Source organism: Anolis sagrei, chromosome 5 (genome assembly GCF_037176765.1).
Source record: "Anolis sagrei isolate rAnoSag1 chromosome 5, rAnoSag1.mat, whole genome shotgun sequence".
NCBI lineage: Eukaryota > Metazoa > Chordata > Lepidosauria > Squamata > Dactyloidae > Anolis > Anolis sagrei.
In genome coordinates, this window is record NC_090025.1 from 181,107,976 (window position 1) to 181,118,506 (window position 10,531).

Below are 10,531 nucleotides of genomic sequence, written 5' to 3' on the forward strand. Positions count from 1 at the left end.
AGCATTCTCATTCTGGTTACCTCCAAGTGTGAAGTTCGTGCTGTAATCATTTCAGTTTATGGAGAGAATGTAATGTCAAGACAGCATGTGACAAAATGGGTACGGAATATATTGTGACATCATGAAGAAACTTTGCAGAGCCATCTAAAACAAACATCATGGGATGCTGACTGCGGGAGTCTGTCTCCTTCATGGCAATGAGCATTTGCACACCCAGTTCTTGTGGGTTTTTTCGGGTTATATGGCCATGTTCTAGAGGCATTTCTCCTGACGTTTCGCCTGCATCTATGGCAAGCTTCCTCAGAGGGTGAGGTCTGCTGGAGCTGGGAAAAAAGGGGTTTATATATCTGTGGAATGACCAGGGTGAGACATTTGCACACCGCTCATGTAGCACAAGCATTGTTGACTTCATTTGGTTGGGGTGTTTTAAGCCACCCCTCTCACAGCCTCAATCTCACACCCAGTGACTATCATCTGTTCGCTAAATTGAAGGAACACCTTGATGGAAAACACTTTTTCCATGATGATGAGGTGAAAATCGAAGTGACGAACTGGCTGAAAAAGGTGGAGGGAAACGTCTATGACACAGGCATCAAAAACCCGTCCCACAGATGACAAAATGTATTGAACTGAATGGTGATTATGTGGAAAAATAATGTAGTACCTATGCCACAATTCATGTAAGTTTTATTAAAATATTTTCATTGTTTGTATTTTTTAAAAATCTTGTAAACTTCCTTTCTGGATAACCCTTGTATCTATGCACATGCTCCTTCTTTTAAAAAATCAAAATGCAAGAGGGTACGCCACAAAACTAGCCATCAAACAAACAAATAAACAAAAGAGAACCTCAGCCAAAATGCAGGATAAAGGGCAATTCTTTTAAAAGCAGTTGAAAGGCCAAAGAACTGGTTGGGAAGTGAATCATCATGAATGTCATGGGCCATGGTAGTGGCTGCTACAAAGTGAGTACTATTTTTTTTTGTCTGTGTATATAGGGTCTCATTTGTTTCTGTACAAACTGATTTTATTTTGGAGAATCAGCATGACCTTTTCTTCCCATTTTTTTTTTACTAGAAACTCTTTGTGTTATCAAGAACATTTCATTTTTGCTTTCCATGTCAATTTAATACAGCACAATATTTTTCTGCTTTGCAGCCTGCTTGTATGGATGCAGAATCCATGGATACAGAGGCCGACTCTGTTCCAGAGCCAGCGAAGATATCCACTCTGTTGTAAAACACAGCTCTTGTTTTGAGGACATAGATTCAATTGAGATCAAGCAAGTGAAAAGTAATGTTTGCATCAAAGCAAAACAAACCTAGCATTTAACGAATACAATATTGCAAAAGCACTCTAGCACTTTGATTATAGCTTATGAATAATAATAAATAAGGCTCAGAGGAAATGAGTGAAATTTAATTTTGGGACTGAATGGGATGGAGAGGAGGAACACAAGGGAGAAGGGAGGAAGGGAAACACAGAATGTTTCAAGAAAGTGTTTGACTCTAACTTGGAATTCTGCAGGTGAAATCAAAACAAAAGAAAGGGAAATTAGTGATGCATCTTTGGAAACTCCCTCCTTCAATATTAGGGACAAGGACAGCAAAGGTGATTCACTGCACTTCTTTAAGAGCTCCCAGAAAGAATCTTGCTGGTTGTTTTGGTAAACAAAATGATGGTGAGTCACTTTAGGTCCCATTTAGGGAGAAAAGTGCGATACAAATAAAGATTTAATATTACTAATTAACATTTAGATCCCAATTTTCCTCTAATGAACTCAGAGGGTTGCCATACCACCCACTTTATCTTCACAACATACTTGTGAGATAGACTAGACAGTGAGGTCACCAAGTGAGTTTCATTGCTCAGTGGGAGCTCAAACCTGGATTTTCCAGGCTCCAATTCTTCTGCCCTCTAACTGCCATAGTGGCATTTACTTGAATGAATGTGAGAGCCATTAAGCAGTGGAACTCTCTGCTCTGGAGTGTGGTGGAGGTTCCTTCTTTGGAAGCTTTTAAACAGAGGCTGGATAGCCATCTGTCAGGGGGGCTTTGAATGCAATTTTCCTGCTTCTTGGCAGGAGGTTGGACTGGATGGCCCATGAGGTCTCTTCCAACTCTGATTCTATGAATTATTTTTTTGTTTGATCCCATGGGTATTCTGCCTGGAGGATTCTGGTAGCTGTAATCCAAAAAGGTTACTTTCTTATGCTATGGTCTAGAAGGAGATTAAAAAAAATGACATTCAGCTGAATATAACAGCATGAACCAGGAGAAGCATTCAATAACAGGAAGAAAATCAAGTTCTTCTTACATAAACAAAACTATTATTTGCCTCAAGAGTCAACAGAATTTGGACTAAAAAATCATTATCAGCCCCAAATAGTGCCTAGTTATAACTCCACTTTTCCTGATGATTTGCCCAGAAAGTCAATTAAGAGAAATATAAACCACATTACCATGAAACCCACAGGATATGCAAATATTATGATTAAAGCTGGTCATGCAGGGCCGAGACCTGCAATCCAATACCCAGTTCATACTCTCCAAGTTTGCATTCCATTGGGGCATCTAATTTCTTGGCTATTTAGTCTTCGAAGATTAGTTTGCGTACACCATGAAATGGTTGTCACCTAAATAATCATCTAGACTGTAAATGGCAACAAGCTTATCCTACTTCTACGTCATGCCCAATTCGTTATGCCTGTGTAAAAGAGGTTACAGTAATGGAATGGCATGTATCTCGCCCTACAATGTTAAGGAATTAGTCAAGCTTGACAGCTATATTAAGTTTGGCAGGAGACATTATGTTTTGGAGCCAAAAGGGGTCTTCAAGCTTCTGGGATACTAATATGCCATCTTCTTTAGGAAGAAACATTCAACGCTTGAGTGAGGAACCATTTCCCTCATGAGGACCACATTTCCTTTGGGGAATTTGTTGGGGACCTCATGCTGATGGAAGCTAGTGGAGAATGTATTGCCATAAGTGAGCAGGAGCACCTTTCCTCTTCTTCTGCATGTTCTCTTTGGACCCTTCCATGCTACTCAAGAATAACATCACTATTCAATCTAGCTGCCATGACTGCATCCTATGGAATCCATAGCTTTGTTTTCTTGATAAGGTACTTCCTTGTTAAGAATTTTAAATACAACCCCAACTGCACATCCTAGATTTTCATAAGACAGAACCCTGGCAATTAAAGTGGTATGATGGTGTTGTGTAGTGTGAACAGTCCCTTTGTAAACTTCTCCTTCCTCTTGCAAACAGCAATGAGCAATATATGAAATTAGGCTATAAACTAATTTGAAATCTTGTCTTCTGAACGGACAACTGCTGCGGCTACAGGAGAAGGCACCAATGGTTTCCAATCACTGTCTTAGTCTAGGGGTGTCTTAGTCTAGGGGTGTCAAACTCATTTTTATGGAGAGCCACATCAGGCTTATGGTTGCCTTCAAAGGACTGTTGAATTCATCAATGGAGAATAATACATGGATTCAACGGGTCTACAATAATTTTCTTACACAGTGGTCAATGCTGTTTAATTTTTAGCCAGTTTGCATTCCCAGATGTTATTGAATGACAATTCCCATCACTTTTGATTATCTGCTATATGAACTTAGCATAATGACTGTTTCAATTCAATAGCACTTGTGGCCCTGAAGTTGAGGAAAGGTTAACAGACATCCAGGTGATCCTGGACTCATAATTGACCCTGGAACCCCAGGTGTTGGCAGTGCCCAGGAGCACCTTCTCACAGTTAAAACCTGTGCACAAGCTGAGCCCCTACCTTGAGATGCCTAACTTGACCATTGTAGTCCATGCCTTAGTCACATTCTGTTTGGACTACTGCAACCCTCTCTATGTGGGACTGCCTTTGAAGATAATTCAGAAGTTACTGTTAGTTTGGAGATTGGTAGTCAGGCTACTAACAGAGGATCTGTACAGGGAGAAAGCCACTTCCATGTTGTGGCAGCTCCACTGGTTGCCGGTATGCTTCTGGGCTAAATACAAAGTGCTAGTCATTACCTATAAAGCCCTAAACGGTTCGGGTCCAGGCATCTCCCTATATAGACCGTCCCATGCACTGCGGTCTGCGAAGGAGGCTCTGCTCTTGGTCCCACCCCTCCGTCACAAGCACGGCTGGTGGGAACGAGAGAGGCAGCCTTCTCCATGATCACTCTCTGCCTCTGGAACTTCCTCTCCAAAGAAATGCACCTTGGTGTATGGAGAGGAGGAGAACTAGTATATTCCAAATTAACTCCATCGGAATGCTGGCTAACCTATTTGTATCTTATGGCTGTTATAGTACATTTTAAAGAACAATTATGATAGGCACTTAGACCACGTTTGCACTAAAGAACCAGAAGATGGTTGTGGTAGTTTGTAAATAATGTTTTTAAGGTGTTAGAAATGAGAGTGGCATCCCACCACCAAAGCAGATAATGTTTTAAGCTCGTATTGATTTATGTATTTGGGAGTATAAATGCTTCTGTCGCTTCCTGCCATTAAGCAATCCAGTAAACCTGGATTAAGCCCACGCCTTGAAAAATTACCCAAACTATCATTTCCAAATTCAGTACCTAGAAATAGAGGTTGCAAATCAGAACTGTTTGGCTACTCCTGAGCAAACTGCAACATTACACCCACCCACTTATTTTATATAATCAGACCGTGACTATATATGAGTCACACATATCTTTATGTAGATTGATGAAACACTGCAGAATAGTAGGCAGAATGGGGGCAGCAGCAGCCTTGATATGGTTGTATGATTACTTAATATAAATTTGCGTAGTGCTTTACTGAAGATTAAGTGTCGCAATCATAGATATCAACAGTACTGTGACACTCTGAGACAGATGAAGTGTCACTCCCTCACAAGCAGCACCCCCATGTGAATCTCCAGGGGTCACAAATAAGATTCATCTTTCCTTTTCCAGCATCAGTTTTTTCTAAGATTTCCCAGTCACAAAGAAACTTGGAATCCCATTAAGAAGAACAAGCCTTTAAAGGCTATAGTTAGTAACCAGTACTGGTGGAGCTTCTAAAGGTTGAGAGTTGATCAACCAACCTGCATAAGTCATGAAGTGGCCAGAAGGTTATTGTTGGGACACCGACTCCTTTCCAGCGGACTCAAACTGCAGCTTCATGGAGTTGGCCAGGTTATTAAATAGTCTCTTAGACTGGGCTTTCCTGCTCTTTAACCAGTTCAAGACAAGACTATATTTTCCCTTTAATGTCTTGCTTCATTCAACATGTCTTTTTTGCATTGGAATTCTTAATGTCTCACAGTGCTACCCAAAATTCTAATGAGTGTCCAAGAACGCAGTTCTTTTCTGGACTCATTCAGGAGTATCAAGAGGTTTATGAGTACATGTGTACATCCAGGAAATATTCCATGAAAAACAATCTGATGGCTAAATTTCTGGAAGGAGCTGTGACTACCCATGATTTATCTGATTTCAATCAATCTATGTAGAGAAACCTATCCAGCTTGGACCTCTTTGCTTTATATATAAGAAATTGGCATATCTGAAGATGAGCAATTCCTGTTCATGTAGAGAGGCTCCATGTAAGTAATACTCTTGATTCTCTTCTCTCTCCACCCAAGGTTTGTCCATGCTTGAACAGGGCTAGCACAGCTAGTTAGTAGCCAGCTGCATTAAATCACTATTGACTAAGATGTTTAGAGCTTGAAGCCAGCCCGGGTCAGAGTAAGCTCCTGACCATTAATAGTCTAGTTTATTGTTGACCTATCCAGCCTGAAAGACAGCTGCATCTGGAAATTTAGGTACCGCTTTATGTGGGGAGACTAATTTAACTTATTTATGATGCCATAAAACAGTGTTTCTCAACCTGGGGGTCGGGACCCCTGAGGGGGTCGCGAAGGGGTGTCAGAGGGGTCACCAAAGAACATCAGAAAACACAGTATTTTCTGATGGTCATGGGGATTCCATGTGGGAAGTTTGAGCCAATTCTATTGTTGGTGGAGTTCAGAATGTTCTTAGATTGTAATGAACTATAAATCCCAGCAACTACAACTCTCAAAAGTCAAGGTCTATTTTCCCCAGGCTCCACCAGTGTTCACATTTGCGCATATTGAGTATTTGTGACAAGTTTGGTCCAGATCCACCATTGTGCGAGTCCACAGTGCTCTCTGGATATAGGTGAACTACAACTCCCAAACTCAAGGTCCATACCCACCAAACCCTTCCAATGTTTTCCGTTGGTCATGGAAGTTCTCTGTGGCAAATTAGGTTCAAATCCATCGCTGGTGCAGTTCAGAATGCTCTTTGATTATAGATGAACTATAAATCCCAGCAACTACAACTCCCAAATTACAAAATCAATCCTCCCCTAACCCCACTAGCATTTACATGTGGTTGCATTGGGTATTTGTGCCCAGTTTGGTCCTGTGAATGAAAATACATCTTGCATATCTGATATTTACATTATGATTTATAACAGTAGTAATATGACTGTTATGAAGTAGCAACAAATACAATATGGTTGGGGGTCACCACGACATGAGGGACTGTATTAAGGGGTCACAGCATTAGGAAGGTTGAGAACCACTGCCATAAAACCTTCCATCAGTGTGCAGAAGAATGAAGAAGTACTCCATCAAAGGACCCAGTGTCACAAGTGGACAGTGAAGCGGCAGTTCCCCCTGTGGCTGGAACCGAGCATACCCTCATGAAGCCGGAAAAGCTGGAATGCTAAATTGCCTCTGTGTGTGTCTATATATGTTGTATGTTTAAATGGCATTGAATATTTGCCATGTATACATGCATTGTAATCTGCCCTGAGTCGCCTGTGGGGTGAGAAGGGTGGAATATAAATACTGTAAATAAATAAATAAATAAAATAGCATCACCCCACTTTTGCTTTGTTTATGTTTATATGTTTTTCAATGCTGATGTTTAAACCAGTAATGTAGAAGAGAAAAAGCAGATACTATGTAAACCATTTGAAAGAACCCGTAACACCTCTTTTTCTGGACAACTTCTGGCCTGGGGATCCTGCTGACTGGGAAATGCTGGAAGTTATAGCTTGAAAAAGGAACTTTTCTAAGCTCTGTAAAATTCCAGCCCAGAATTCTTAGTTCTATGGATGTTTGAGCATTTATTACCATGGAGCTAGTTTTGTGTGTTCTGTGAATTCTGTGGGTGTTTGGGAATTGATTGCCATCGAGTTAGTTCTGTTTTGTTACTTCCATGAGTGTTTGAGCATTGACTCCCATTGTTGTTGTTTATTCATTCAGTTGCTTCCGATTCTTAGTGACCTCATGGACCTCTTTGTGACCTCATGGGTTCAGTTATTTTTCTGGATGTTTGGCCATTGATTTTCATTGAGTTAATTCTATGAGTTCTGTAGTGGGTTGCATAGCCAGATGACTTCACATTGCTCCCACCTCTATCAGTCCCAGAATGGTTATTCTGGCAGATATATCACTTTAAAACCATGAACTGCGAGGCTGAGTAATGGAGTTCTATCTGCATTCTGCTATTTTCCACAATGCAGGATCTGAGACATTGAGACCAAGCTGAAATAAACCTACAGTTCTTGATAGACTGTCAAGGACTTTCCTTATAAAACCTGTACTTTTCTGGAAGTGGTTTCAAACAGCGGAGATTCTTGTGTATGGTATGAATGGAGGAGTGGTGAGAATATGAAAGCAGGCAGAGAAGAATGGATGGCAGCTTTTGTGGAAGCTCTGCCTGCCTTTGTCTGCTTTTTTTTTGCTTTGTGTTAATGGAGTTATTAGAGTTAGCTAAAATGTGCAAAGGGAAAAATGCTACTGGAAAGAAACTGATGAATGGTAAGATGTTCCTGGAACTACTGCAGGTTCTGAGAAGAGATGACGTTCTATTTCATAAAATGGAAGCCTTGGAGTGCATCCTTTTTGGGGATTATAAGAAGATCCTGTGTCTGGACCTGCAAAAGGGAAGAAAGAGTAAAGATCTGTCTGTGAAGATCCTCTCCTTATGTTTATAATAAAGGCACCCATGTAGCAATGCTGGCAAACATGACCAGGAGGTGTCTATGGACAGCAGGCTCAACTTGGAAATGGAAAAAGAGCACCTCCCCATGGCCTGAGTAGAGCACTGCCTCCAGAAGCTGGAGATGAAAGGGGAAGCCTTTACCTTTGTTCTGTGTATTTGTGGGTCATTGTTATTTCACTTTTTTATTGTATCAGGAGTGAACCAAGGGTATAGTTGTAATGCAGTGGTTCTCAACCTATGGGTTCCCAGGTGTTTTGGCCTACAACTCCCAGAAATCCCAGCCAGTTTACCAGCTGTTAAGATTTCTGGGAGTTGAAGGCCAAAATATCTGGGGACCCACTGGTTGAGAAGCACTGTTGTAATGTATTTAAAAAAACACGAAGTTTAAAAACTTGGCATTATATTAAATGTTATTGTATTATATGTTATATTAAATGCTATTCCACTGTATTAAAGTCATTGAACGTTTGCCTATCTGTGTATGTTGTAATTTGCTCTGAGTCCCCTCGGGGAGATAGAGCGGAATATAAATAAAGTATTATTATTATTATTATTATTATTATTATTATTATTATTCTGACACAAAAACACAGTATGACACAGCAAACGAGATATATATGCTGGATATTGTATCATAAAATCCTAAGTCAAACACTTCCCAAGTGTTTAGGACTGTGTGATGTATTTTTGAGTGATACTTGCAGATCCAAGTAAGGTGGCCTTTTGCAGTTGACAGATTGGGATTTTGTCAATGTTTATTGTTTCCAAATGCCGGCTGAGATCTGTTGGCACGGCACCCAGTGTGCCGATGATCACTGGCACCACCTGTACTGGTTTATGCCAGAGCCTTTGCAGCTCTACTTGGAGCTTCTTCTTCTTCTTCTTCTTCTTCTTCTTCTTCTTCTTCTTCTTCTTATTATTATTATTATTATTATTATTATTATTTCTTTTCCCTAGGGTGTGCCCTCCAGTCTGGAAAATGATACATCAGGAAATATCAGTCTTCATATGGTGCAAAAATAAAGGTTATCTGTGCTGGTTTTTAAGTTCTTAGAGTGGGGAATGTGTTCCAAATTTAAGCCAAGCAACATGCAAAAACAGGCAATTGTTTTATTATCAGGTACAATACCACAGTATTCCATAACATGTTGGAAATGCCTATAGCAGAGAAGTCTTGAGAGTCTATGTACTCCACATGTAAAATCATCATATCAGCCTCATCCCGCCTGTCATAACTTTCCCTATGCAAAAGCAATATGTCAAAAAATGAAAGCATTTTCCTCTTTTGGAAACAAGAGATGGTTCTTTATAAATGTTTACCAAAAATCAAAATCTATTGAAAGCAATTGGAGGAATGTGGTAAATTCTTTCCGTTGATTTCAAAAGCAGAGTCATAATGGTCTTTCATTGGACTGGACTCTTAATCGTTCATTTCCATGTCACAGGATAAGGTGACTGAGATATTATATTTAAATTCTGGCACCAAAGGAAGAACTCGCGTCCAAAAGCCCAGAGCTTTTAAAATTACACTTTTATTATAGATTAATGTTTCCAAGGGAAATAAAGTCAGCTATGTCAACTGGCTGAGAAATATTGTTCATTTAAAGCCAATATATTTTACAAATGCCTTTCTGTTCTGAAAGACAGCATTGAATAGCTCAAAAAGACATTAAAAACAGAACCAGCTAAACCTCAGACCTTTCATATCCATTTGGCTGAAGTTTTCCAGATACCTTCCACAACACCATCAAGAACAGCAGCAAATGTCTGTTAAAAACAACAACTCCTTGTCTGCTCCTCCAAAAATCAATAAAAGATAATTTAAGATTAAAAATAGCAATGGAGAATATATAGTCTGGATATCAGGGTTTCAATGTCCTTTTTTGCTCCTTCCTGCTATCCCTGTGATGCTGATTAGTTGAAAGATATGGCTGATTGTTTTAACTTGGAAGAGATTCAAAAATTAAAAAAGACAGACGGTACAGTTTGTACCACCTCAAACAAATGTTTGCCTGCAAGTCACTTGTTTAACATAGCCTCTCTGCTACAAGTTTGGGTGTACCCACACGAAAACAGCTGAGATGTATCATGAAGTTCCACCATAGCAGAACTAGGAAACATCTTCCCATGTCCTTCCCACATGATTCACCTTCCTTCTGAGACTGTTACCCTGCACCACAGCCATGCTAGGTGGGTGGAAATCTGGGAGGAAGAATAAGAAGTATAGCTAGATGTACTATAGCTAGATGTACAATGATGACTCTGTCTTCCAGGTCTTTCTGAGGACCAGTGGAGGTTGTGGTTGATGCCTTCATTGTTATGCATGTGGCTATACCTTTCTGGAAACACTAGAGCAGTGGTTCTCAACCTGTGGGTCCCCAGGTGTTTTGGCCTACAACTCCCAGAAATCCCAACCAGTTTACCAGCTGTTAGGATTTCTGGGAGTTGAAGGCCAAAACACCTGGGGACCCACAGGTTGAGAACCACTGCACTAGAGTATCCTTTGGTTTGGGGCAATCTGA